The 25,471-nt window shown below is 40.5% G+C and overlaps 1 protein-coding gene across 14 annotated transcripts in view; it reads right to left on the reverse strand.

Annotated features, from left to right (window-relative positions):
* The window catches only part of CELF4 (CUGBP Elav-like family member 4), a 713,118-nt gene that overhangs the window by 626,415 nt on the left and 61,232 nt on the right, over positions 1 to 25,471 (reverse strand). The window lies entirely within an intron of this gene.

A 25,471-nucleotide genomic window follows, 5' to 3' on the forward strand; every position in this document is an offset into this window, starting at 1 on the left:
TACATGGAAAATAAGGATGTGACAGTCAAAATGGCTTCCCAAATGGCAAATTGTGCCTGGCAAACTCGTGGGCCTCCTACAACCGGATTGTAACACTGGCGGAAAAGGGGAAATCAACTGGCACCATCTACCTGGATTTGTGAAAAATGTTTGACACTGTCTCATAAAACATCCTTGTCTCTAAAATGGAGAAAAATCTATTTCGGGGATGGGCTAGTGGAATTGGCTGGATAGTCACACTCAAAGGGTTGCTGCCAATGGCTTGATGTCCAAGTGGAGAACAATGACAAGTAGTGCTTATTTCTCAGGATTTGGTTTTTGAACTGGTGCTGCTATACATCTTTACTGGCAACATGGACACTGGATTTCAGTGCACCTTCAATAGGTTTACCTTGAAACAGAAGCTTGTTTTGTGGAGCAGTCCATCCTCTGGAGGGAAGGGATACCATCCAGAGGGATCTTGACAGGCTTGGAAAGGGGTCCCATGCAAACTTTGTGAAGTTCAACAAGACCAAATGCCAAGTCTTTTACCCATTTTGGGACAAACTCAAGCACAAATACAAGACCGATGAGCCCTGCCAAGAAGGACTGGGGAATGTTGGTTGATCTCAGCATTGCACACTGACAGTCCAGAAAGACAAACATGTCCTGGGCTGCAGCAAAATAACTGTGTCCATCAAGTTGAGGGAGGTGATTTCCCCCTCTAGTCTACTGTTGTGAGAGTCCACTTGGAGTGGACTCTCATTTCTGGAGTCACAGACTTATGAAGGATGCGAAGCTGTTGCAGAGAGTCCAGAAGAGACCACAGAGATGATCAGAAGGCCTGAGGCACCTTTCTTGTAAGGACAAGTTGAGAGAGTTGAGTTTGTTGAGCTTGGGGAAAAGAAAGCTCTGGGGACATCTAACTTAAGGAGCTGCAGGAGAGCTGGAGAGGGACTTTTTACAAGGCCATGAAGTGATAGAAGAAGGGGAAAGATGGCTTAAATCTTGAAGAGGGTAGAGTTAAATGAGATATTAGGAAGAAATTTTTTACTGCGAAGGTGATGAGGCACTGTAGCAGGTTGCCCAAGGAGGTTGCAGATGCCTCATCCTTGGATATGTTCAAGACTATGTTGGATGAGGCTTGGTGCCTTGGTCTAGCAGAAGGTGGATGGGCAGGGAAGTTGGAACTAAGTAGTGACATTGCATTGGGGATTTGAACCCTAATGGTTTGCCTCTCTTGGGACAGTTCTTGTCCCAGATGCTCACCTCAGCCACAATAATCCAGAACAGTTAGGATAACCCTAGGGATTGAGAAGGCTGGCTCGAGTGATCTAAGACAATTTTTAATTCACAAACTTTTGTGACTATAGCGTATGCACTCAACCAGTTATCACAGCTCGGCTGACAGGTGATAACTTCTGAAACTACAGCCTTTCCAATACTTGTGAGTGTAACTAAAATCAGAATCATTGCCCAAAAAAAGATAAAATTTCAACAAGGCTGTCAGTTGGTTTTTCTTCTTTGAGTCAAATACCTTCTTGCTTTTAGTTACAAATATATTAGTTAACAGTGAGGATTTCCTTAATTGGCCTTCCTGTGTTGTGTTATGCTAGAATCCTTCACAGCACATGAACTAGTGAACAAGACAGCCTTTTATAACGGAAGAAAGAACACAGATCAGCTGATAGTGTCTACTTTTCCCCCTACCATTTTTAGTGTACCTCACACCCTAAAATCCCAAAGCAGAGAAACCAGCAGACCACTATGGACTTTCAGAAAGCAAACTGCAATCCAAACACAACTCTCTAAGATCCTCATGTTGTGTATTGAAAATGGAGAAGGCAAGTAATTCTGCATACCCTGGGTCACAGGCTAGTGGTCACGCTCCAGCTCAAGAAGAGCTATAGTCTTCTAGAGAAACTGGTTTGAGACCAAAAAGTTTACATCACTGGGAAAAAAATATAGGAACTCTTAACTGGTCACAGGTCTGAGCATCTCATTTAGTGATGTCTCAATTTCACTGTACCCTAATTGCCATTGAAAAAATTAGACCAAGACATATGAGTTATCTGTGGTGGACCAGAGACCTGTGCCCCATTTTCCAGACTCTAGGCTGATGTTTTAAGAGAGCTACTTCTCTGAAAATAGAGAAGTTCATTGCTTCAAAATTCAGAGATCTGTTATATAAAGATCATGATACTTAAGAAAACTCTTGCCTTAAAATCAACATCTCAGGTTACGTCTCCCAGCAAGGATTTCAAAGTGAAAAAGAAATCTTTTTTCGCTTTAACTATCCTAGCTCTACATGTCTGGGTTTGAAACAATTCTCATTTGCTCTGTCTACAGTGGACTGCCCAAGGTTTAATCACTTGAGGGTTTCAGAGATTGAGCTGAATTTTCTTGAGGGAGACACAATCAATAAAGACTTTTGGAACTGGAAATGTTTTATCCAATTTCTTCATCTGTTTCTCTCTCAGTGATTAACTACCTTCTGACAAAAGTTAACATCTTTGCTGGTAAAGAACATTCACTTGGCTAGAACTTTCTTTTTCTCCATCTCCCCTGCTGCACAACAACGGAACACTAACTGTTTAGAGAAAAAGATAGGAATAAAAATCTTCCCAGATATCAGCTTCCCTGTCAATTATATTGCAAGGCAGATTAACATCCGAAATGCCCTGCTGTGTGGAATGCTAATTTTCTTTTTCCTCTTATGCTATTTTCCATTAACTATTATGATGCTGTAATATTCCTGCTATAGATAACTTGATAGGGTTCTCTGTGTTAAAAGCATACAAAAGACCCACTCGTATACATCCGTGAACCAATACTAAAAAGCAAATTAAGAGGCACAATCTGCAAATGCAGAAGTTAACCATATTTACAGAATATTAGCTCACTTAAAATGCATTTATGATAGTTCAAAATGAGGCATTGATATGCACAGTCCAAATCAGAGTCAGTCCTCAGCGTAAGCAGCGTTTAATTATATTTAGCAGTGTACAGGCAGACAACAGAGACTTGAGCATCTGTTGGTATGCATTTCAACAACACAGACAATGGTTTTCTCCTGATTTTTGATAGCAAGTAGTTATTAATGAAAGCATCAGTTTTTAAAAGTCAAAATTTCTCATAGAAATCTTTAACGAAATAGTTCACTGAGTCTCTCAGCCCCGTGATACCATTTCTGACAAGATCCTACAGCAAGAGTCATTTATTCCAGGACAGCCACTAGTCTGGGCTCTAATCTGGATCAGGCAAACAGGATCTCGAGTGCAGAGCTTTGACACAGGAGAGCACATTGTCACTGGCAGACCCCCAAAGCTTCACGTTTATTTTTTAAGTAACACCACATTTACCTTGCCTCCACACCACTGCAAAAATGGAAGTCTTTTGATCTGTTAGACTTTCTTCCCCAGGATGGGGGAACAGTTTCTGGCTGTGATTCACACATAAATGTTTTTTCCTGGGGTCTTGAAAGTTCCTTGCAAGGTTGCTTTGAGCAATCCTTTGCTGACTGGTACACTTAAAGCAAGGTGCAGAATGAACCATTGATTTGACATACCATGCACCATGTCCTGTTCTCTTATAACTGCCAATGTTTCAGCTTTAAATTTCATCCTGAAACTCCAGAGATCATCCCAGCCAAGTCAAGAGAAGACTCACTGCTCAAGTTTCTGCAATTCTGAATATCCAGAACATTTCCTCCCCAGTACAGGTGTCCAATTTCCATACACACAAGAAATGGCCCATTAATAGGCTCACCATTAAAGAAATCAGAATGTAGATTACTGGTTAAGATAGTTGTCTACCACAGAGAGTGCTGGTGTGCCCAATAAGGCCTGGAAATATTTAATGCTTTGAGTTATGGTAGAAAACTTACTTTTAAACAGAGCAGCCTCTTAAATTTCTCATTTGTTGCCTAATACCTGTGTACTTCTTGTTGTAAGGCAAAGTAGGGCCTTCAGGCCCTAATAATTAGGGCATGCTTTTGATTTAAACTAAGGAAAGACAGATATTCAAGTGAAAATAATAGTCAAGTGCTCTTCTGGACCTAGCAAGAGTGTTCCCAGTGTTTCATAACTCTGTCATTGATGAAAAAGTCATGAACAAACTTTGGAGATCACTCACGTGAGAGTAAGCAGATTTCACCTTCTACTCCATAATGATGCATCAAATCTGAGTTAAAATCCTGATCATCTCTAAGCTTGACTCACTTCAACCTACCTATTGCTTCAAAGAATATCCAACATTATTATGTTATCCATTTTACATTACAGACTCAGAAAAAAAAATATCTTGAAATCTCCAAGATTTCTTGTTTGCAGTGAGGTGATAAAGAAAAAATACAGAAATTTAGGGGGTTTTGTGTCCTGTGATTCATTTGTGAAAGACTGGAGAATATAATCCTGCTGTTGAAACAGAAACACTTAAATTCAGAATGTTATGGGTTAAACCTCCTTAGACTACATGCATTAATTAGACTTTGTACCTGCTGTTCTGGGTCCTGCCTTTTGAGTTCTTTCTATTGTTAGCAGCATATGAATAACTCAGTGGATTTTCTAAAACATTTAGCTCTTTCAGAAACTTTTCCTCCACTTCATTTTGTTTTGATTTTTTGGATTCACTTCTTTTGGAGAGACTTCTTCAAGAATGCTCATCTAAGTCTCCAGAGGTTATGCTGCTGTTAAACAACAATCACTTTGAATGCCTTGAATCTTAGCAAAATAAAGCTAAAGCAAAACATCTCTAAACTAATTAGACTGCTCTGCTACTTACAGCTTTGTCCAAGCCTTTCTTTTCTGCATCTATATAGAGTGGGTTTGATTTGGGGTTTTTTTTCTCTTTTCCTTTTTTTTCTTTTACTGCTCATTATCTTTCACAAGGATGAGGAACAGACATTTCTTGGAAAATAACATCAAGTCTATGTGCAGGAAATGTGTTTGTACTTTTGCATAAAAAAGTTGGTATTTTCGCCCTTAAAAAATGTCAGGCCCATGCAGCAAACATCTTGTTGATAGCATCATCAAATGATTAGTTATTTATGCTTTTGTCTCAGAAACATGTAAGTAGCCTGTTCTAAATACAGACGTGTATGCTCTCTAAACAACCTTATATTCTTTATTCTCTCAGACAGGGCACAAGTGTCAATATAGATTTCTGACATTTCCAGCTCAAGGTTGAAAGAAAAAAGGCACTGAAGCAACTGCAGAAAAGAACTATTATTAGACAACTCCTAGCCCATTCAGAAACAAACTATTGTAATTATCTCTAGAGAGTTATTGCTCTTACCAAATTTGCCGCCCCACACTTTTTTGATTCAGGAAATTCAGGTTCAAAATGGAACCTTAGGATACCTCTCAAAATCAGCCTTATTACTCACAGTTACTGAGTTTTTCTCCACACCACATATGCAAGAAATGTAAACTGGACAACATTAGAACCTCTCTGCTAAGTTCCACAAGTTTTTGAAAAGTTTGAATTTAGGGAAGAGCATCCAAAGCCACCTTAGGATTTTTTTTTTTTTTTTGTCACAAAAGCAAATCCAAACCCACACAAAATGTATTTCCTGATTCCAGCTGATATAGAAATGAAAATCTTTAAGCAGCAGCTGCTCCTACAAGATGATCACCCTGAGACTAGAAGTCTCCAGAAACTTGTAAGAGTCACAATATGAGCCAGAGAAAACTCTACAATACCAGCTGGCTTCATGAGATTTCTGGAGACAAATTTCAGCTGTCAGAACAATTAACATCCAAGCTCCCATAACCAGATGCTGTTTTCCATATGTTTTGACTTTGAATAGCTTCTTCTATCCTCTAAGAGATGTTGGAAGCAAATAAGTATTGTCTCTTATCACCTGTTTCTCTCTCTTTATCCTTCTTTCTCAATTTGGCTTGTTCTTTAAGTATAGGTAGCAGAATGGTGTGAAGTAGGATCAAGTTCTTCTGCAAGATTCCAGGGATGAAGTAATCTTCTAAATCAACAAACCTCAATCTGCTTAGGGCTGAGAACCACGAGGCACAGCCTGTGTGAGTGCATGGGAGAGAAAGGGAGGCGAGATGGGGTGCTCTGGGATCATGACAGGAAAAGGTGAAAAGGGCTTCTCAAAGGCCCTATCAATCAGTTATAACGCAAAGGAAGAGAGGTTTGTCCCAAGGGCAAGGTCCTCCACTGCCTTTCTGGTAAAAATCTCCAAGTTGAGCCGTCTTTTTGTGGTACAAGCTTCCTTAAAGAGCCTGGCTCATGCATAAGTAGCTCAGGAACCTAGACAAGGCAAGCAGAGACTGAATGAAGATTTAACCACCTGTCCAAAGCCACACAAAGAGTTTGTAGAAAAGGTCAAACTTGAACCCAAAACCTCCCAAAACCCTACATAGAGCTATGAACACCTATCAGTCTGTTTTTCTAGACCATATTCCTGAGCAGACTCACAAATATTATCCAGTATACAATCCAGTAAATAATTTATAAATAAATTATTATAAATATAATCCAGTAGATTATCTCAAAATGAAAACCTGGGAAAACACTCTTGTCTCTTGTATCCAGCTGCATTTTCCCATCCACTGCTGTGGGACAAAGTTCCTGGGTAGCAAGTTTAAGACAAACTGTGTGAATTTAAGTCTAAGACTTCAGATTTTTACAAAAGGTATAAGGATGTAATCTTTGAAGTGAAAAAGAAACAGTGAATTTAATTAAAACACAATCTGAGTAATTTAAAAAGCTTCAGTGCACTAGGTTTAAAAAGGGCTTTTGTCAGGCTGAAGTAAAGGAGGTACAATTTCCTGACACATAGAGAACAGAAGGAAAAGTGTGTAGTAATCAACTACCAGAGACATATTTTGATCACATTTTTGTTGATCAACTTAAAAATTAGTGAACGCTGAGTACATAGTAAATTGTTTCTATCAAACATTTGAAACAGCTTATAGCAGAAATTTTTTTGCTGTGAGAACTGAACTCGTGTTAGATGATGAACAGTGTAGACCACAAAACACTGAGGGCTGGCAGGAGGAGCGTGCATGATAAATGTCAGTTGTAGAAGAACTATCTAGCAAAGCAGAAGTTCTGATATTGAATTTAAACAGCGCAGCAAGGAAGATTTCACACATCAAGAGGAATGGAGAATAAGTTGCAACAGATCCTAGAGGGTGCTGAGCCCCTTAATGGCATGGCCAGTCACCTGAATCCCCGCTGGGGAGGATTGGCCATGCCTAGAACCATGCATGTTCATCTCTGGAAATGCAGGTAAAGGATAGCCACAGGAGGAATGTTCAACAGGACCAACGAAGCTGAAAGGCTGTAATGTCAAAAGACATTTTCAGATGGCAGTGGGCAATATCATACACAATACTGTGTATGTCTCTTCCAGATCAGACACCCCCTTCCTTTGGTGTCGATAGAAAACCCACATCTAAAATGGTCCTGTCAGCTCTAATCACCTAAAAGTGTTCAGAAACACATGGAAGGGAAAAAAATGGAAAAGAAAAGATGAATTTCAGAGATGAGTAATAGAAATTCGTAATGGACTGGGAGGACTGACTTATGAGAGAAGATTAACTAAACGTGTATGACTTGGGTAAATGATGACTCAGGGGGATGGATGGTAACAGGCTGCAAATATTGAAGGTATAAGCATGAGGATTGGAGAAAAGTTGTTCAGGGTGATACCAGGGAACAATAACTGTAGGTAACAGCAGGAAATTCAACATTGGAACATTTTGTCTGAGCTTTAGGAATGCTTCATAATTATTCAGAATATTGGTATTTGTTCCTCCCTCTCAGCCTCAAAGTGGCTTTTGGATCTAAACAACCTGTTAGTCTGGAATATATTTAATTGAATTTTTATTGGCATTTATTTGTGTGAGGGTAGTGCATGACCACAAAACCTGGGGTTTTCCAGATCATGCAAGTTCAAGGGCAGTAGTGGAATAATCTCTTAAACGTGATTGAGGGGTGTCCATGTCTGTGTGTGTTGGAGGCAGGGATGGAGAAAAGGCAGGGAGGGAAAAGGTGGAAGAGTTAAATCAGCATAGAAGGGCAGAGGGTGCTTCTAGTGCAAACTTTTAACTCAGTAATTTTCCAACACCTTTCTTTGTCACTGTTCCATCTGACTGTTCTGTAAGGCTTTTGTCTCCTTACTCTGCTAAAAGGCATAAGGAGAGAGAAATTCTTGCAACCCTGGAAGAGAATCACAGCCACAGATTCTTGTGCCATTTAGGACAATTGCAAGCTATAAGATGGAAGTTTATGACCCTACAGAAGGTAAAAGTAAACATTACTAACTGTCTCTCCCAGCCATTAGAGCAAATCAGTCCTTCATGGAACTTTTATTACTTAAGTGACTTGAAACCATAAACAAAAGCTAATACTGATCCAAGAACAAATGCATTCAGAGGGCCTTCATTTTCCCCCTTCTCCCTATTTCTGACTTTAATGATGCTATCCAGAAGTTTAATACATTGTCTAACCCAAGAAAAAGCCCATTTTTTAAGGAAACAGTTTCAATAGCCTTTCTTGGTAAAAAGAAATCAGAATGTCAACTGACTGTGATAAAATTTGCATTAAAACACCATTCCATCCATGGTCAGCTGGGCAATTGCCAGTAATTTCCAAGGGGTTGGACAGAGCTGTGCAGGCAGCCGGTCACCAAATTTTCCTGAGTGGTACAAATTTTTTTTTATTTTGTAACGATTTATTTCAGGGAAAAAACCTGAAAATCAATCTCTCTCTCTCACACACACATATACAGACACAAGCTATTATAATTTTCCTAGATATTTTTTTTTTTAAATAAAAGTTTAATATGACGTCTTGCTTGATATTTTAGTTTAGATTGAGAAGCTCTAGGCCAGAAATGAACAGAAACCAACACAGTACCAGCAAATAGCTCCCAGTGGGGAAGTATTCACACTGCAGAGCAGACTCCTCAAAAGAGACTGTTGGAAGCCATTTTGACCAAGACATTAAAAGACAGATGAAAGAAACTTTCTAGGCTACCTCATGAATACAGTGACCTACCAAATTTTTCCCTGTTACCAGTCAATGAATCAGTGGATAGTGGATGCCTGAAAGCAGACACACATCAAAGATGTGGTTACATTTTACTATTTTTTTTTTTTCTGTCAGGAAAGCTAAAAATAGTGAGCCAGCTGCTGAGCGTCTCTGGGAGGCTGAAACTCACTGGAGAATCCCTGCTGATGTCAGAAAGTAAGAGAGTAGAGTTTAATGAGCTTAAAAATCCCAAAGAACAACTACTGTTGCCCTCAAAAGTAGTGGACTAGAACATTATATAAGGACAATGGTGCCAGGTGGACAAAGTCCACCTTATTCAATATCCTCATTCCAATGGGGGGCCAGAAGCAGAGGCCCTGGCCTCTTATAAGCAGAGGATGTGTATCATCCTCCTCTGGGTATTCTTCTCAGATTTCACCTTGTGGGTCAGGGACTTCTGATCCAAATGTGACCTCTTCAAATTCAGTAATCACTTGATGAAACTGAATCTCTCATTTTCCACAGCCATTTTTTTAATAATTTTTAATATATTTAATATTTCTATTTGTGTTGGGGGTTTTGTTTGTTTGGTTTTGGTTTGGTTTTTTTTATTCCCCTGTAAACAAATTCAAGGGTGCTTGACTGTTTGTTTTGTGGGTTTTCTTATCATTTACAGTAAGTTTTCCAGAAAATGTAGTAGACCCCTGGCTAGTAAGCTTCAGTCTTAAAAGCAATAATTATAAGGCTGTACTTCCAGAACTACCTATAATCTGATTTTATGGAGCAGTCCAAAAGGTGTATCAAGAGGTTATACATTTAGAAGTGCCCTACAGGGCTTCCAGTATCTTACCAACCCATTTACAGACCCAAATATTCAAGATCCAGGTACAACAGCTGGCAGAAGCTTTGAGTTGAAGCATTTCTCAAATATTTTGGTTCCTGTAAAACAACATTGCTCAATAGGGAACTAATTTATCACAGAATTTCTTCTCTAATCTACCTCTGCTGATAAACCAAATTTCTCATGATAATATGTTCTGCATGATAATGGGATAATACCCACAGGAATGTTAAATAATATTTCTCCCACCCCCAGAAGAAAGAAGAAACCTTACAGACTCTCCTTTCGCCCCTTCCCCACCTTCCCTCAGACAAGGACTATAAAATCTCTGCAAGGTCCTTACATTTTCAAATGTGAAAATACAAGATTTTGAGGTAATTTTTTTAAAAATGGAAATTAGAAGCCAGGAAACAGCAGAATTTAAATTGCCTCTGTAGCAAAACTATGTTAATATATGTATGCTTTATAGAAGAAATCAGTTATATGATTGCACACTGCTTTTTCTGTTCCTTGTTTTTTAGCTTCTCTCACTGGACTGTCTTTGTTCCACTCTTGTACAGATCCCAGCAGATCAGCATCCTCATAAAAATAAATCCATGCAGCCGCTTTCTCCAGTACAACTGAAACAATTCTTCATCTGAATTGAAACATGTCATATGATCACCATCTGATTTAATTGCAACAGATTAGGTTTGTCAGGATATGCACAATGTTATGTTACAGCTAAAGCGGCAGGAATTCTCACCTTGATAAAGGGACAAAAGAAGCAGAACCAGAAATTTCTTATCCAGCTATTGCTAAGCATCAAAGGTGCTGGATGTCTCTGAAAGGCCCACATCTTCCTCCCAACCCGACCGACACACATGCAACACTTCCTCACACAACTCAGACCCTAATCGTGCAGTACTTTACTTTCTCCCTCTCCTCTCTCTACAAAAATATTTCAGAATTACTTCTTGCCAGGATGCATGCCATAAGAATTCCACACCCAAAGACGGCGACGGCATGTTTTGCAGATGCCTGCTGCAGTCTGAAGTTGCCTTACCAAGCTTAACAGCTAAACAGATAAAATTTAGCATCGACAGCTCAAGCAGGAGTTTAACATCGCAGTTTAACGCGGCATTTGATGACTCATGGTCAGCTCTGCCCAACTGCTCAAAAACCCTCCTCAGTGACAACCTGCTGACGCTGGGCTAGCTAATGGCTCTGTTACTCTACCTCTTGTCTTTGCCCTCCATGGAGCACTGCCAGGTATCCACAAAGTCTTTCCACCGCTCTGCATTTCCATGTCTAAGACTTTCACAGTTTTTGAGCGGATGCCCTGCAGCCATATCACTGCCCCTTTGGCTATGATTCCTGCAAACTCATGGAACTTTGTGTCCCCAGAAGAACTCCATTTGTGAGGGCTTTATTTGCTGCTCACGCACACACCAGGAGGAACTACACGACACCGGTCTTTCCCCTTGCACATGGTTCTGCATTGTATATCACATTGCGAATGGAAGGACAAAGGCAGAGCAGCTTGCAGCTACTGTTTTTTCTGGTTTTGGTCAGCATTTGTAAGATTCTTGTAAGTCTTCACAAATTTGGAGACTGCTTGTAAAGCTGGTGGTCATCTAGTGGGCTTTGTGTGACAGGACGCGTTGTGATGCTTTGAAATGCACACCCAGGGGTGTCCCTGTTCCCAACTGTTTGCTTAAGGTGTGATTGCATCCCTTTCTTCATGTGAAAAAAGGAAAGGAACCTCAGTGTGTTGCTCTAATGTTTTATCCAGTAGTAAAACCAAAGAAGAACGCCAAGAAGAATGTTCAGAAATCAGGGAGGAGAGTACCATGGCCATTAGCAAAGCTGTTGGGAGGGCCCAGCATGTAGAGGGGGTACCATTCCCCACACCTGTATTCCAAAAGGTGGAATACAATACCTGGAGACAGAGAGATATTACCAAATTCCTGTATTGTGCAAGAAATAAGAGCTTGCTCTGTCTGGTTGGCAAAATGGAAAAAAGCTCCACACTGACAGGATTGCTAACTACATCCCCACAGTAAATATCAAGGAGAAAAGAAGCATTTAAAATAAAGGACAATGTTGCACAAGGACAAATAAGTATAAATTGACCATGAATAAATTTGATTTGGGAATTAGAAAAAGGTTTCCAACCATCAGAGGAGCGATGCTCTGGAACTGCTTTCCAACAAGGATAGTGAGAGCAAACGACCTAATTAGTTTAAAGATGAGGCTCGATAAACTTATGAAAGGGATTATGTGATGTGGTTGTCTGCAATGGTAGGGAACAGATCCTGATGAGCCAGAATTTCCCCCCAGTCCTGTGTTCCAGGCTGCATTCTGTCAACCTAAATCCTCCTCTGCAGTGCAGTGATTTACCAGGCATCTCAGAGACCACCCTCATCTAAAACAGGACTGGCTTCCTTTTTTCCAAAGATCATACATTTCAACTAACATTGAAAGGGAGCTTCTACTACTGAAAATGTAAGGAAAAAAAGAGGAGGGGAAAAAAAGGAAAAAAGAAGCCCCTAGAAATCTTTATAGATGGTGGGAAATTATGAACTTAGACATTTGTCATTGAAATAAAGGTGGGGGAAGAAAGGAAAGATTATTTCTATTGGAAAATTGGGCAAACTACTCCATTATTTTGATAAATAAACATATACACAGGAAACCACTTTGATATTTAATAAAAATCAGTCCATGCATTTGAAAGTTTTGTTGCAGGAAGTACCATCTAGATAAGCATATTAGTCATGCAAACCATATTTTCTGTTCAACTCTGAAAACTGAGAGCAGCACTCTTGGCTACCTAGCAGTTTCAGGTGAATCACAGAACTGTCAATTCACACCAATTACTATGAAATGGAGCCTGCGAGGTCAGCTCATCCAACCAGCTACCAAATTGCATGGCATACATAAAGCATTTAATGTTTTTTGTCCAATCCTTTCCTAGAATTCTCCAGAAATAAGAAGAATCTGCATTTTGGAATCATAGTGCAATATAAACTGCCTCAGTCTGAATCCTATTAAGTATTAGGGCGGCAGGTGAAAAAGATTTAGAATATAACCACTCCGCCTCTTCCAATAAAAAAGCCTTCTGCAAAGTTAAAGCTGTCCCAGGATTACCCCAACAGCAGTCTTGATATTAGCCATTATTTTTTCCTTAAGATAACTGATAAAGTTCCCAGGAAAGATTGAGTCTTGATATGCAAAGCAGTTTCACACTGCAAGGGAAATTATTTTCTGATAAGAATATAGAGCAAGTACCTCTGGTGTCTTGAGAAATCTTAAGGGTGTCATAAACTCACCACACAACTCACAGCGGTTTCATGCCTGGCCACTCCAGCAAAGTTTCCCATCCATGTTTCTCAAATTAGATCACTTCAGTCATGGCTATTGGAGCCATAGGGACAAACCTCCCCATTTCTGTTATTTCCAAAAGAAAAATAGGCCGCACAGACACAGTCCAGAGTGTCAGTTGTCATCTCATCTTTCACCTAACACAGCTGTCCTCTATACAGAAGCACGATAGTTGATGGGTACAGAGTACTAAACTTCCTAAGCCATAGGGGTTTTTTAGCCATGTTGCATGATTCCTTTTCTGCACCAGCGCTACTGAAAAGAGATAAATTGCTATCCCTCTTCCACAGATGTTGAAAGACTGCCTAGAAATAAGCAGAAGAACTCCGTCTGCTTTTCTCATCTATGCATGGAGAGTACTTAGTAGGTCAGGACTGTTTATCCTAGATACCAAGTTAAACCCAGTACTTTGCCTCTTTCAGCTTTTCCCAACTTGTCCATAGAGCATTTTACCTTCTCTCAACTGAGTCCATAAAGAGATTTGGGATCTTTTCTGAAATGGAAGATGTTCTACAGCTACAAGCTGTTATAGCAACCAGCCTGCCTACTGCTCTCCTGGGCACCTGCATTATGCAGAGCTTGGTGTTCTCACTCTTCGCTTCAGGATTTGGTGTGACACTTCTGAAACACAGCAGACTAGAGATAGGATATTTAAAAGAGATAAAAATCCTTAAGATTAACTTCAAAAACTTAACTTTTTCCAGAGTTGCCAGGAAGAGAGGATTGGAAACCTAGAGAGATATGGATAACTTGGAGAGAAGCACAGAGAGTAGGGTGGATGTAAAGGATTCAGAATGATCCTGTGGCAAACATTAGTGTCTGCACACCTTGTCCCTCTTCCTATGGTTTTACATGTTAAGAAACAGAAATGGGTTCCTCTGTAAAACCTGTCCTCCAACTCACTTTCAGGAGGCATGGCCAACTCTCAGTCAACAGATTAACCAAATCTCCCTGATTTTGGACTGTAGAACAGGACCAATATTTCCAAATGCCTAAACAGTTCTTGAAACTTTGAACTCCTCCACAAAGAGCAAACAGCTCCTTCCTTCCCTCCCTCCCACTACAATGTCAAACTCTTTTCCTAACTCCCTCTTACTTCTGCCACATGACATTCCCGAGTTTTACTTTAAAGATGAGCCTGTTCTGGAATCACACACACACCCTCCCCATTCTTGCAGGAGCAGAATAACATATATTCTGAAGCACACTTTAAGATGCTTAAATGTGTATGTAATGGCTCATCATCCTGTATCTTTATGAGACAAAAAATGAATGTCAGAATCTTCTTTAAATTCTCTAAACTCACTTAGGAATCACTTTCTCAAATCACTCTGGAAACTTCACCCAATGTTTTATGCCTTTACTTATGCCCTTTTAAAAGCTGCCAAGCTGCATCTTTAAAGCTTGGGCTTTATTCCACCAATTTTGTGAAAACAAGCCATTTGTGACTCAATTCCCTTAGGCACGCAAGAGACCAAGAATAAAAACACACTAACCCAGATGATTTCAAGGAGTTTACTTGGGAACAGGGAAAGAGAGGGAAGAAGGTGCAAGGCCAAAACAATGACATTATTCCTGAAAGAAGAGTCACATATCTGATGTTTGTAAGGAGCTTTGTTCGGAATCAAAAGACTGTGATGAATCTTTCTGTCCAAGGAAAAAGGCAAAGGGACCAAAAAATATCAAAACAAAGCTTCATTTTTTGTGCAAGTTATTTCTCTGCCTGTGTCAGTAACCTACTGCTGTATCTATAAGTCCACATTGTGGACAAAGAATAATTTCCATTTCCACCTCTGAGCTTGATTTGTTCTGAAATCTTAGTGTTAAATTTTGAGCTGCTGAAGGATCATTTTAAGGAATCCCTGGAAAAGGAATAAGTTGAGTCCTATCCACCCCCAATCCTGCAATTTTATGTCAATGACACTAAACACCAAGTAAAGTCTTCCAAAATACTGAAGTCACTGTCAAGTGGCATTTTATTTAGCTCAATACTGTTTCTGAGAAAGGAGTTCATGGGCTAAAGTTAAGGCATTTCAGACTGACTACTGCTGAAGTCAGAGAAGATGCAAGGATGGTCTAGCACTGAAACTACATGTTTGCCTTTATGATGCTTGGGTCAGCAGGAAGGTTGATGGCCAGTTCTTTCCCTGCCCACTCTCCACCCTTCCATGTTCTGGCCTGAGGCTTTGATTCCTGATGTCTCCTGACAGAGAGTTGATTTAGGATGCTTACAGATCCCATCTGCTTTGCAGCAGCAGATGTCGGGCTCTTTCAGGAAGGATTTGGCAGCATCTTCTCCACTATTTGGTGTGGATCAACCACCATGGCTGCAGGAAACATTAAATAACAGGAAGAGACAGGCTGAACACAGCTGACTGGTCCCTCCATGACATGGATAAATATACACTTTGAGCACAAAGCCTTTATTCCCTCTCTTTTCCCTCTGTCCCTTAGATGAAGCTCACTATGGGCTTGCACATAGCCTGCGTTGATGGACAGCAGGTTGGAACTCAAATGCAGGCTTAGATCCAGGTTCCTTGCACAGTGCAGCTCTTCCCTGAGGCATTTGGGGAAGAGCTGCAGTAGGAGAAATCCGCTTGTTTTCAGCACAGAATACAGACAAAGCCACAATGTATCTGGATGGGGAGCAGTTGGCTGTGTTATAGAGTGTGGGGAGTGAGAACAAAACTAGGCTCTGGGCCTGACCAAAGCTTGGCTCTAGTCCTCCATGGCTTTATTCTGGTTTCATCCACAAATGTGTGAGTCTACAATTTAGTAATAATATACTTCTTGACTGACCTTTCCTGGCAAGTTAATGACAGGAGGGAGTAATAAGGACATGCTTTTTAATCTAACGTCAGTCAATAATAGTATACAACTAATAGACTTAGACATCATACATTCAATAATTGTTTTTACTTAAAGGCCTTACAGTTTGCCCACTGAGACACAGCATGTCAGCAGCAGTCGCTGCCTATTGATAGGCACTGGTGACACATTTATTCATACCTTCCTGGCTACTTTATCTTCTCCCAAAGCATCCATCACTCCAGCATCTAAGCACTGAGATACACATTCATTTATACACACGCACATTTTGGCTCAGACGCCTCAGAAGCTGGGATCATTGTACGTTTCTCAACAGAAAGCTAGCTCTCATACAAGTACACACATTTATTTCACTTCATTTCAAGAGGAGATTATTTATACCTTCTAATACCTGGAAATCTCAACCAGAATCAGTTTTCTTCATGTTAAGAGGCACATGCATACCTGGCACCACATTCAGGTAGGCTGTACACAAAGCTTTTTCTTAAATCAGTGCATCTTAATTGCTCTTCAGAGGACTAAATAAAATACTGAAGAGGGAGAGAGTGGCTAAGAAGCACTCAGAACTCCAGGAGGATTGAATCAAGCAGGGTATGACCTCAGTCAATGGCCAAGATGATGAAGGATCCCTGCAACAAGTGCCATAATGCTATGACAAAAATATTTCCTTGCCCAAAATTACCTTTCTGGTAGCAGGATCAGAATGTTTTTGTCACCCAGAATTGGTCCAAGGTACTCCTGACGTATAATTGCCACTCAAGCATCAGTAATTAGAGAACATAGAATATATTAGCAGGGGTTCAGTTAGAGCTGAGATATCTAGAATGACAACAATTAACTACTTTTTATTTTCATGTGAACATTATTCTTTTAATTCCTTTTGATAGGAAGCAGGGTAGGCACATTAATAGTTAGTTATTTAGATAGCAGCTGCCCTGGGGTTAAATTGCTAAAAACAGCCGTCTTGCTTGTTATCCTTATTTTGTTGGAAAGATTAAGTTCACCTCATTTTACATGGGAAAGATGCATGACCCGGTTCACCAGCAAGGTCTAAATTGTAGCCCTTTACATGCTGAAGTCTTCCACCACTTACTCTTGTCACAAACAGCACCCTGAAATCCATTTAGTTTCATTTACAGCAGATTAATTTCTCTCTGACCTTTGGCTCTGCTGCCAAACAGGCCTGAGACAGACAAGAGCTTTGGAACTGTAAGTGCATTTGATTATGTCAATCACTGGACCTCTGGGATGTTCTTAACTTCTCATGTGCCATAATACCACATAGGAAATCTTTCTCCTTCTGCTTCTGGATGTCTTTGTCCACACCAACCACGTTGTTGCCAAAAAAACCCTAGACAGCCCCCACAGTTGCCCATGAATGAAGATGGAGTGCAAATTTTTAATTTATTTTATACTCATTTTCAAATCTCACTCCACACTTCCTCTGACAATTATGTTTATTTTATTTAGATGTGATTTATGGGCAAATTCCTTATCACAAGGGTCATACTGCTCAAATTGCTATGCCAGGATTTTATTGCCTTATTGCCATTTGCTTGCCATTACCCAGTGGGCCTTGTAGCATCATTAGCTCACTGTCAAGCCACCACCTCTCAGAAAAAGAACAAGTTATAGCCACTCTTCAGCAGGAAAAGGACAGCTAAATTTAATGTTTGCGTGCCCTGTTCTACACTAGAAAGGTCTCTCTTCCATTCACTTACACCAAGAGTGAAATCATCTGAATTCACACAGAATGAAAGAAATTCAGTTCACACTGAATGAACAGAACAGATTCCAGAGCAGAGATTTTGTCCAGAAGAGAAGGAAGACAGTTTTCTTTCCCAGGCACCAGGGCTGTGTGTGTGGTTGCAGCCTAGGAACCACTCACGTACACCTTCCTCCCAAAAGGAGAAGAAGCTATTCCCATCCACTGCCGGGGCTCCACTCCTGTCTGGACTTCCCCGGGCCAGAAAGCAAGGCTGAATGGGGAGGCAGGACAGCTAAATTGCAACACTTGGTTGGGTTCCTCTGCAGCACTTCGCTCCCAGCTCAGCAGTGCTCAGGAGCATGACGGGGCTCGGACTCCTCGCTATTTCCAGGGCACCACCTGGCAGAGCCGCAGGACTTCTCATGTCACCGCGCCTCAGTGCCAGCCTCTTCCTGCAGCACTACGCAAGCCCTTCAGCCTTTTTTTTTTTTTTTTTTTTTTTTTTCTCTCTATGCCCCATGAATTTTTCATGGGGACTTCAAGGTTTACTGCAGCAAGTTAGACATTTCCATTAAAGAGAACACCCTGAGTGGAATCAGAAGCGTCTTTTCAGTCTCTGTTCAGGAAATCCTTTTGCAGAGTTGGCAATTGCTTGTGGAAAATTATTTTCCAGGGCACATCCAAACCCTCTTCCTCTAGCCATATGCTTAGAAATCACGCTTCATAGTCTGAAAGGCCCAAAACGATTTGAAGGTCTGTCATTTTTTCTTTCTCACAGCTGTAAAAATTCTTAAAATAAGACCTCGATTTCCAAAAGAACATACATTAAAAAAAAAAACAAAAACAAACCAAGAAAAATACAAGAAATAAGGGGAAATTTGCACAACTGAGTCATTTCTGTCAGCATGTCTCTTGTAATTAATACTGTTCCTACTCCAGAAGATTCAATTCCTCTTCTTGAAAAAAAGTGCATTCAAATCCTCACCTTAATTTTTAACTATTGCTTGTTACAATTGGGACTAAACACAAATGTGCAGCAAGTAGAGCAGTTCCTGCTATTTATCTGTTTGAATAAGCACTCCCACATGACTTTACACTTTGAGCAATGTCTCTGATTAGTTTCTTCACTGCCTCTTCCATTTATCGGTATTTCAGAGCTCATTTTGTTTAGTAACTAGTAGAATGGGTCCACTGATTTCAGGTACTGCACCACTACTTTAAAATGATATTTAAAAATGTTAATGAAATCTAAATATAAAACCACATTTTCTCAAGTACTCACCTACATTTATTCGTATATAGAACATCTGATTGCAAAGAGTTTCAAGAAACATTACTAGCCTTCACTGGCCATGATTTCTTTAACTTGAAAGAAACTTTGCCAGAGATGGAATAGAGTTGTTTCAAACTCTGTCAACAATTTTCTAACTTCCTGTGTCAGGTTCTTAAGTGCATGACAGAAGCTCTAAGTGCATTTTTCTCCTTTATAAAAGGCCCTGAACAAATCTGCATAGTTATTATTAACAGTACCATGTATTATTGCGCGACTCTGAATTTATATGCAAGTCACTCCAGGCATATGAATCCATGAAGAGACATGGATACACAATGTCATACCAAACCAGTAAATATTTAGCACTAAAGTAGTGTTTTTTAATAAAAAGAAAAGATTCAAATACACCCCATAGCTGATGGAAGAGTCAGATCATAATTGTCACAGAAAGAGGAGCCAGAAGTTCTGTGCTCGGTGCCAACTGCTAGGTCGTATTCAATGATCTGATGGGGTATGGCTGTGTTGGTGCCACCTTCTCCTCTAACCAGGACTTTGTGTTTCTCATGCATTTGTGTGAAGAAGGGATCAGACGAGGCTGAGTTGGTTTTGAGTTCACCAAATACCTACTCATTTCATACTCTTCTGACTACCTGCTCTGGGAAAGTTATTTTGTTTTCAAATGTCTAAATACATTGAGGGGTAAAACCTTGCCTATACCACTGACACGTGCCTTCCTCTCACTTTTACAATGGAGTTTGTACAGCATATTTTATAGAAACACTTCAGTTTTCATGTGTTTTGGGATTTTTTTGGTTTCCCCTTGGTGGCTGCTCTCCAGATATGGACAGTCACTCAGGCTGCAGAGACTACAGAACAATTGTGGACGTAGAACTTAAAAAAGAAAAAAAAAAAAAATAAGTGCCTTGATAGAAAAAAGCTTAGAGCTTTCTCAGTCTGATTGCTTGAAAAGTTGTCCCTCTTCTCGGCCCATCTGCAGCTGAAGAAAATGCCACAGACCTACTACCCATGTCAAAGGTACAAAAACTGTCTATCATATGTTAGACACAATACATATGCACAACAAGGGAAGACTTCCAAGTTCCTCCGTCATTAGCATCTTGGAGTAAGAACTGGACATTTATCAGGAAGTTCTACTTTTCCCTGCAATGAGTAGCCTGGAAAACAATCCCAGGTCTCTTCATTCCCTCCCATCCCAAAAAAATTTCCAACATGCAAGGGTAGAAACCTTGTTTCCACCTCAGAGGCGCATGATTCACTTCTAAGCTTTTGAGGGGGCTAAGGACACATGACTTGCAGGAGATTTGCAGGGAGCAAGGTAAGGATGAATCCTTCATTTCTCCAGGGGAGATCTGATACCTCACTACAGTCTGTAGAGACAGCTTCTCAAAGCCTCTGCACTCACTGTTGCTTTCATAGTCTTTGCCGCTATAAAACTATTTCAGGCCCAGAAAAACACTGATCTCTCAGCCTCACTGCATTGCTACAGCTGTTCAGGAGACTGTGCTTCATGTCCTGAGTAATGGTACCCCGTCTTGCTCCTAGATCTCTTCTGACTTATTTTCAAGATCTGACAGATCTTGATTTCTGAACAGCGGCCGATTCTGTAATTACATACATTTAAATATGAGGGGAGGAATCAAGAGCAATTTTAAGGGCATGTGGATTTGGTCTTCTGCCAAAGTGCTTTATTCTATAATGAACTCTTCCTTTTAAGCCACTTTGCAGACACTTTGGTCTGAACCCAATATCAATAATATAGGTTAAATTTCACGTGCTTAACAATATTTAACCGTGGGGCCTCTTCTTGGGCTGTTAAACGTCACACAGCACACCAGCCTGGGGTACTGGGACAGTAGGTGAAGGCTGGGAAGGCAGGATGCTGATGGGTAGCTAAAAAGAGAAAGAAACACCTTCACCTGTGCTGTATGAGTTCAGCATTGCAAATGGTAAAGCAGACCTTCTCTTTCAGACTGTTTGTAGTCACATTCAAATAGTCAATAATTCATCACTTACAGTGAGAATGTTAAATGCAGAAAGCAGCAGAATGTAAATTGAAATGGCTAATCCTTTTTAGCATGATCCATTAACATCAAAATATTAAAGGTGAATGAGAAGAGACTTCACAGGCAAGTGTATTGGCCTTTTGACTCTGAGGAAAGGTCTGTACTCAAAGCTTCATTAGGTTACACGCATAAGTGGGTCACACTGGTCTAACAGACATTTGTCCATATCACAAAACCAGTGACAGTCTGCAAGTACAGCCCAGAGCCTCCTGTGAAGCCAAGGTTACAAGGGGACCCTGTTCAAGTCTGTGTTCAAGTCTGATCCCCCAAGCTGTGTGAGGATCTGAGCACATTGCTTTGTTTCTTCAGCTCTGCCTCCCTCACACAACTGCTACGTGTCTCCATAGTGCTGGAAGGGTTAGAAAGTTAAACCAATTGCTTGGGGATTGTCATCATAGGGGAAGGCAGAGGATATTAAAAGTGAAAATGACACTATCTAGAATAATGATGTCATTCTATATGAAAGCTAGCATGGAGAAGCTGAGCTAGAGAGTAAAGTAGCAAGAGAAGATGGAGCTTAGGATGCAGTTTTACACTTTTACTGTCTTTTTGTTTAAATCCTACAGAAAAGATTAAAACTCCAACAGAATAGTGTGAAGTCAGAGACAAAGCAGCTTAACAAGTGCTCCCTGTTGATTTGGCATGACAGCCTCCAAACCCTTAAAGCAAATCAAAAGATCAGCTGTCCCATTTTAACCAGGATGCTGAAAGACTAAAAAGCCAGTTCTGAAAGTAGGTGTTGGAAACTTTCAGAGCTTGAGCTTAACCTATTCAAATTGAACACTGATATCACCTCAAATGTTCTCTGCACAGCCAGAGGTTTGGTGTCAGAGTAATGTTTTCAATTGTTTGTTGAGATATGAGAGTTCTAAAGAAATAGGAAATGTAACAAGAGGCGTATTTCAGAGCTGAGCCCAAGGGGGCTTTTTTGGACTTTGGGTGTATTCATCTGGGACGTGCTCATTCATTTTCTCTCCAAGACAACTTATTTACTCCAAGTTTTTTTTGGGTGCTCATGATTCGGGTACCTCCCACCACACCACCACTTCTGCTTGTGAAATCTGTGCTCTGAAACCATGTCTTTCCAGGCAGTGCTCCAGAACATAGCATTTCTACTGGGAAATGACGACGGCAAACAAACATAGCATCTACTTAGCAACAGAGAGAAAAAGAAAGAGAAGTGGGTTTTCTTTTACTTTTTATAAAAGGCGCAATAATCTCTCGCCTGAAGAGTAGTATAAGTGCTTCTCATAAAACACCATAAAACAATACAGTCCTGTAAAACCAAACAACATGTCAAAGCCCTATTTATTCCTTTCATTAACCTGATCTAATCCCAAGAAGTTTGTAATGGAACATGCATTGAATTGATGAGCCTTCCTCTAGACCCTCAACTTACCCAAAAGAGGTGGAACAAATACAAATATATCTACACTTTACACTCAGTCTTAATTTGTTCAAAGCTTGGAAGAGCATAAAAACCCACTAGTGCCTCACGGAAGACTAACAAATATTCCATTTAGAGAGGTTTTGGCTGCTTATGACCTTGTTTTTCTCTTCCTCTGTAGCAAGGACTCATTCACATTTAGGATATGAGATTTTTAGAGATATTTGAAGTGGAAGGGCCCTGCCACCCTGCCCAGACCACTCCCACTAATGGGGAACTGTTGCCCATGGCCATCAGTTGTGGAATAAATAATCAGGTAAACTGCATTTCCCCCTTCTAAGATCCCCACTCACTGTACAAAAAGAATACCAAAAATCCAAACCAAACCAGCAAACAAAAGAACCTATTCGACAACAAGCAAACAAAAAACAACCTCCAACAACAACCAAAAAAAAAAAACCAACAAACTGCCATGGTTTTTTTTGTCCCCAAGAGAAACATATTTATCAGATTTAATTAGTATGCTCTCCCTGACCTCTATAATGTTTCCCGCAGTGTTTCCGGCTGTTTAGTTTCATCCCCAGCTCTTCATGAGCTCCAGTACAGAACCCACCTCCCATTTAACTCTGTTTTTTCAAAGGTCTTTCTGCATGAGGATAGGCTGGAGAAAGGCAGGATGTCATCACTGGAAGGGAATAGTCCACTGAGGAAAGAACCCTCCAGATTTTAAGCAAGAAACTTTGTGTTGGAAAATAAATGGATGTGTTTGCTCTAGTTCAACCTGGGGAGAACAGGCAAACATGCTTCATCTCTACCAGAAAGCAAACGTTAGCAAGGGTGTTGCTCTGTGGAAGGCAGAAAAAGTATATAAGCAGATGGTGTTTGAGCATTTAACCACCGCAATCCAAGCATGACTTGGCAATGAGCATACTCGAGGCCCTGTTTACCCTAGAGCTTTGGACAGCACAGCTGCTACTCCAGTTCTGGTCGAAATTTTCAAGCACAGGTATGCTTGGTGAGGGACATGGATCACTATCGTGGATGGGCAAGAGGCACTGCCTCCAAGTGAGCAGCACACTCTGCACACATTCTCTTCAGGTTCTCTCCATCGCTGGTCTGCATCCTAATCCTAACTGAGATGGCTGTTTAATTGGTATTTAAGAAATAAGTGATATTTGGCCTATTCACACTCAGTCAACCAGTATTTAAGGAGCTGGCTGCTTTCTCAGAAATCAGAGATGTAAATGTGTTTTAAGTGCCCAGCTGTAAAATTCGTTTTATTCACACCCTTCTCACACATTTCCTCTCCACGATCTGCATGAGATTGAGAAGACAACCTTCAATGGAATACTGTCTTCTGCCCATGATGTAAATAGCAATAAATGTTTGAAGATGCTACTTACACATATCTAAAGATGGGAAGAAAGAGGATAGTCTGTAAAGGAATAAAAATTAGGGAAATAACCAATAATTCCACATGTGCAGGTAAGAACATTAATCTCTGAATGAATTGACAGTGATTTAGTCTAAACCTATTTCAGCAAAAATCTTACTTGGGCATAAAGGCCAACCTGATAGACTTCTTTTTCTCTACTGCAAAGTCACACCCTAACCTCCAAAATCAGATCCCAAGTATCTCCTATTTCTTCAGCAGGCAAATATAAACACGTACAAAAACAAATCCAAATTGCCTTAACGTCACATTGCCTGCAGTGCAATGGTGAGGTGATCCCTTGCCTCCCATTACCCACCCCAATAATTCTTTTATATGGAGTGTGAAATAATTAGGAACAGCAAAAAATAATTTAGGAAACAAGAAGAAACTAATTGTATAAGCTTGTTTTGGGAAAACACAGAGGACAAAAGCAAACCTGGTAGAGATGCTGACAGATACAGTACCAGTATATTAAAGCCCACACATGTATTAATAATAAGCTAACTAATGGTCCCTTGCACAATACACAATGAATTTACTACACAGCAGCCTGCTGCTGTGCTGTGCTGTGGCTACACGCCACAGAGAAGATCATGGTTTGTGAAGCAGGAAAGTTTAATATTGTGTCCAGCCCAATGGCTTTACACTGTGTTTTGGGAGAGACCAAGGTTTCAGAGTGCAGCTCTGGGAACCCAGAAGTCTCAAAGCCAGAAATGTTGCTGATTACATCCTCTGGGTCTGGGCAACTTGCAATCTACCTCAATGCCCACCTCCCCAAAGTGTTGGATTCACGTACCAAGAAGCTGCACTACTCCACAGCAGCAGTGCTAAGGCCTTTTAACTAATGCTGTGGCTAAACCTCCAGGGCTTAAATTAATCTACCTACTTTCTCAACTGAGCTAAAGGATGCTCTCCATCAGTAATACGAGTCGTTGGAAACATACCTGAAGTCTGCTTCCTTTCCTCTGAGCATGCTGGTGAGAGAGGAGATTACTTTCGCTTGTTAAATGGGGGAACTAAGGTATGGTGGTGACTGGAAAACACACTGAAAATCACAACTAACCAGCAGTTACTGCATCCATGTCTGACACTGACAGATCAAAGTTCTTCAAAAACCAAGGAGAGGAGACAGACAGCCCAAGGTCAGTGTTTGTCCCTGACTGCTAGGCATGACACTTGGCTGAACCAGAAAACCCTGAACTCGGGCAACAAAAGCAGTTTACCAGTAGGCCAGGCCACATTATCACTTTAAGACAGATATTTGCATTCTCTTTCCCACTGCTTTGTACCGTATCTACTCCTGATCAGAAAAATTAGATCCCAAGTGTGGATTTGCAGATGTGGACGCTCTGAACTGCTCACAACAATTCTGAAAGCCTCTCTGTTCCAACATAAACAATCCCACAATGAAGAGGCTTAAAAGAAACTGCAAATTGGGCACTTGTTTCACTGAAAAAAAAAGGTCTGCTTAAACAGATATCCTTTTGGGGGTCCAGTCATGTACACTTTATACTCAACCAATGCTAAAGTTGCTGTCTATACAGTCCAGCTTTGATCTGCTCGCAGGAT

Source organism: Melozone crissalis, unplaced genomic scaffold (genome assembly GCF_028551555.1).
Source record: "Melozone crissalis strain CALT ecotype California unplaced genomic scaffold, PUWL_Pcris_2 ptg000036l_1, whole genome shotgun sequence".
Lineage (NCBI taxonomy): Eukaryota > Metazoa > Chordata > Aves > Passeriformes > Passerellidae > Melozone > Melozone crissalis.